Raw genomic sequence first — 4611 nt, forward strand, 5'->3', positions numbered from 1 at the left:
GGTGGAGATGGACTTGCTGCATTAACACCTGAAGTCACTAATCAACATTCATACTAGAACAAACATATCCTTGGAACTGGATTTCAAATACTGCTTTCTTATTGGGCCTTCATCTCACATAAGCAAGAGATATTCTCACCCCTGTAAAATTAAACAGAACTTTCTTATTTCCACTTTTTGACCAAAAATAACTGAAAAGTATTCCTACAAACACAGTGTAAACTTCAATGACAAAGTACCTAGCTTATTAAAACAAGTCAAAATAGACACCAAATGGTTTGGATTGGCTACTATTTAGGAAAAGCAGACTCCTTCTGTGTTAAGAGTATGAAGCTGAATATTAGATACAGAGTCTAATCACAGACATTCCACTATATGGAAGTAACTATAATAAATCTAAAAATGCATACCCCAACATTTTAAAAAAATTAGTAATTCTGACACATTTCTTATACATCTACTATATGATAGGCTCTATACTCATTGATCACTGCAGACAACTACATAAAAACCAAAATAAATTGTCCACAAACATCAATGGTGTCCATGTGAAGACACTTACCCATACTCACTGCATTTCATAACATATATTCCATAAATATAAGTTCCTCTCTCTTTCCTGGACATCACTTAAGGATTCCGCCAACTCTGGCATTTAATTTTGATCCAAGAGGTGGTAGTTTCCCTTTACACATCCTTGCTTCCAACTCAGCATATGTGCGTGCCTTCTGGGATCTAAGGATGAGTTTCCTTATTTGCTTTCAACAGCATATATGTTTAATAAAAAAGGAAAAAAATAATGAGCTCTGAATATGTATGAAGATTTTTAAAAAGCTGTATGAGGAATTGGCAGTGTGTACTGCTACACCTGCCATTTCTATGTATTCAAAGTTTTCATGGTAAGCCAAATTTTCTTCTGAAAATAATGTTCTCTGAAAATTCTACTGAGGCACATTGACTGGATTTCAGAGTGTCATTTAAGCTCAAATTTTGAATCATTATGTTCAGACAAGGTCCTATGTCATCATGAACCTAGCCAAGGCCTCTGTAATACACTATTACTTTTCTTTACAAGGTTCTTTTACCTGGAGTGGTTTACGTTTGTCCTAAACGCAGCTAACATCGTGTTCAGCTTCCTTGGGATGATACTATTGGTAAGAATCCAGTGACAGGTCAGAAAACTGAGTGGTCATATTCTCTTCTTCTTTCAGAGTCATCAACTATGTGAGCAAAAAAGCACTTCATAAGATTTTTTTAAAAAACTGTAATACCAAAAACCCATGATAATATACTCTCCTTTACTCATTTACTATAATTCAAATATTGAGCTTTATTATATGAATGGTCAGTCCCAAGGGAACTAAAACACAAAGATGAGTAAGAATCTGGCAATGTATGATCACCTGGATAATATCTATTTACAAACGTCATAAATCAAATGGAGGCTCTCATGGAGGACTTGCTAAAATCAAAGTTTATTTGAAAATAAATATTTTTCCTAATCTTGAAATCAGATTATGAAAATTCTAGACAACTATTAATACTGTCACATAATTCTGTAAGTTACCTGGTTTTACTCTACCACAAGTTAAGACTTACAAGTAATGAAGTACCAGTTAGGTTTACAAAAATTACAAGATTTTTGACATGTCACCTGCATATGAAATCTGAAAAAGTTAAACTCATAGAAACACAGTGTAATGGTGCTATCAGGGGCTGAGGGGTGTGTCAAATGGGGAGATGCTGATCAAAGAGTACAGACTTTTAATTAAAAGATGAAAAAAAAGTCCTAAAGATATAATATGCAGCATGGTGACTATACTTAACAGTATTGTATTATAATATTTGAAACATGCCAACAGTAGATCTTAAAAGTTCTCACCACAAAAAAAAGGTTAACTATGTAAGGTGATGGCTGTATTACTAAACTTTGTTGTAACCTTTTCACAGTATAGGTGTATAACGAATCATGCAGCACATCTTAAAATTATACGGGATCCCTGGGTGGCGCAGCGGTTTGGCCCCTGCCTTTGGCCCAGGGCGCGATCCTGGAGACCCGGGATTGAGTCCCACATCGGGCTCCCGGTGCATGGAGCCTGCTTCTCCCTCTGCCTGTGTCTCTGCCTCTCTCTCTCTCTGTGACTATCATAAATAAATAAAAATTAAAAATATATTTAAAAATAAAATAAAATAAAATAAAATTATACAATATTACTTATCAATTATATATTGATAAAGCTAAAAAATTATAGGACTTCTAAAATCTCACAGGATTTAAGAGTAATGAGTTTACGAAGGCAGGAAGCTATATTACTTTTTATACATTTTTATAGTAAGTCCAGTTTACCCATCAGATCATAAAATACAGAATAACACAAATAACTCAAAACCATAAAGATTTAAAGTAGGATAACTATTAAATTCCAGAATTCTATTTGAAACTATTCAGCCACAATGAAAACCTATATTGATATGCAATGTGTACATATTCATGAGGTTCCTGCTAATAAATGTGACCAGGAAATCAAAAAGTTGTTGCCCAACTGTGTTTTAGATATAGTATGGAACTCATTTGAATGCAGATGGAGGAAAAAATCCCAAGGACATGTATTTATTGCCATGAATGCTTGAAAATTCTTATGTTATTACATGTTCATAATGGACCTCTGTAGAAGGTTACATCTAGTACTCCATAATAAAAGATCCAGTCATCTTACATTCCATATGTCATTATAGGAGTGTCTTCACCAAATGTTTTTTTCAATATATGTTCCACAATTGAGATTTCAAAGTAGTTCTGAAAACAGAGAATATTACCACCAAATCAAAATAGCCATTAGAAGTAAACATCTTGCAAAATCTAGAGTTCTTGTCACTCACCTCTATCTTGCAAAAGAGGTCATCATCTTTACTTAAGGAAATACCAGAGAATAGGTTTTCTTTGAGTATGATGCACGATCACTCATGCAAAATTTTAAGGACCATGGATGTCAGGTCTATGTAAGAAGGAATTTTCCTTCTAAAACAGGAAAAAGTAACATAGATTATTGACGTTAGTCCAGAAAACCAACTGCATAGAAAACAAAGATCTTTGCATATAATCCATACAATTTTTAGAGCAAAAAGTTATACGTTATATGCATCAGTCAATTTTATCTTAACAGAACTGCTTTGACTCCAGAGATCTAGAAAAGTACTTTGCCTGGGGCTCTGGTAACCAAGAAGCTCCACAGTAACATTCACAATCTCTAAAATAAGTATCATATCTGTCTTATATAAATTACCTAAACTAAGGAGAATCTGGCAACTTTATGTTCCTTTTCTGATAGGGGCAATCAATACTAGAAACTACCTTAGGAAATACCATATAAGTTTGGTGACAATTGCAGTAATTTTGAGGGTCCCTTTTCCTTAGGAGACTATTAGTTAAAAGGCCATGATGAAAGGTGGAAATGAAGGGGCACCTGGCAGGCTCAATCAGTAGAACATATAGCCATTGGTCTCAGGGTTGTGAGCAGGGACCCCACTTTGGGTATTGAGATTATTTAAAAATAAAATCTTTAAACCATTTAAAATATAAAAGATGAAAAAAATAAAAAATAAAAAAGATGAAATGGTGATATACATACAACCTTGTTGGTAAAATGAAAGGAGAAGGCACAATCTACTAGTCTTAGGTTACTAAGGTAAGGAATTAAAGACAATCTTCAACTGGTATTTCCTATAATCAATAAGGATCGATTCATTGTCTAGTTGAAAGCTTAGCAGTAAAATCTAAAAACCTCTTTCCTCTTCTTTTTAAAAGGGAGTTCATCACTATTGAAAAATCAACTCAAACTGAACCTAGATACTTGGGCATCCCTTAGCTATTTAAGTGGAAGAGACTGTCCACTCCTCTAAACACTTCCAGTGTATTACTAAGTGATACAGCTGGATATAATTTGTACTCAAGAACATCAACTACATTTTAGGGGTAAGTTATATTTAAGTAACACAATTTACTCCAAATATGAAATCCCTCTTCCTCCCAATACCCAGGCTTTTCCATTTATTTAAAAATTTATAAGTAAATACTTACTGGCATGTGGTGATGATTATTCCAGGATCATATCTTCTACTCTGCTCACACAGGCACAAGGGAACTACTAGAAAAGCTCAAACTGAGGTAAACCTCCAAGAAAAAGAAAATCTCCAATTCCAAATGGTTTGATTTAAATGAACAAATTCTGATTCATTACCATAGTTTCCTTCCATAGGTAGCCTTACAAGGCCTTTCCCTATACATTCCTTCTTCCCTTCAAGTATGTATGACATAACAAAGTGGAGGATGTCGCATGTGAGTCTTAACCTAGCCACTTAAACCCCTGGTTAACAGTTTTCTTCTGTGTCAAGGTTACTGACTGATACCAGTCAATGCATAAAGTGAATGTTAGGAAGTTTAATCAGGTATCACAATCATTTTATCTTAAAAATTTAAGAGAAAAGTAATTTAATGAACTGCTTAACAGAATTCATCTCATCCATGTAACTTCAAGACCAAAACAAACCCAGTCTTCTCTTTGATCTCAACAAAATCAACAGTCAAAAAAATGTACAACATACAACAGTACC

At 34.1% G+C, this 4611-nt stretch overlaps 1 non-coding gene across 1 annotated transcript; it reads right to left on the reverse strand.

Moving 5' to 3' along the window:
- Positions 1-961: 961 nt before the first annotated feature.
- LOC119871366 lies at positions 962-1033 on the reverse strand. Its single transcript, XR_005357471.1, has one exon. It is a non-coding gene; the product is annotated as a small nucleolar RNA SNORD107 (small nucleolar RNA).
- Positions 1034-4611: the final 3578 nt, after the last annotated feature.

This window comes from Canis lupus, chromosome 3 (genome assembly GCF_011100685.1).
Source record: "Canis lupus familiaris isolate Mischka breed German Shepherd chromosome 3, alternate assembly UU_Cfam_GSD_1.0, whole genome shotgun sequence".
NCBI classification, from domain to species: domain Eukaryota; kingdom Metazoa; phylum Chordata; class Mammalia; order Carnivora; family Canidae; genus Canis; species Canis lupus.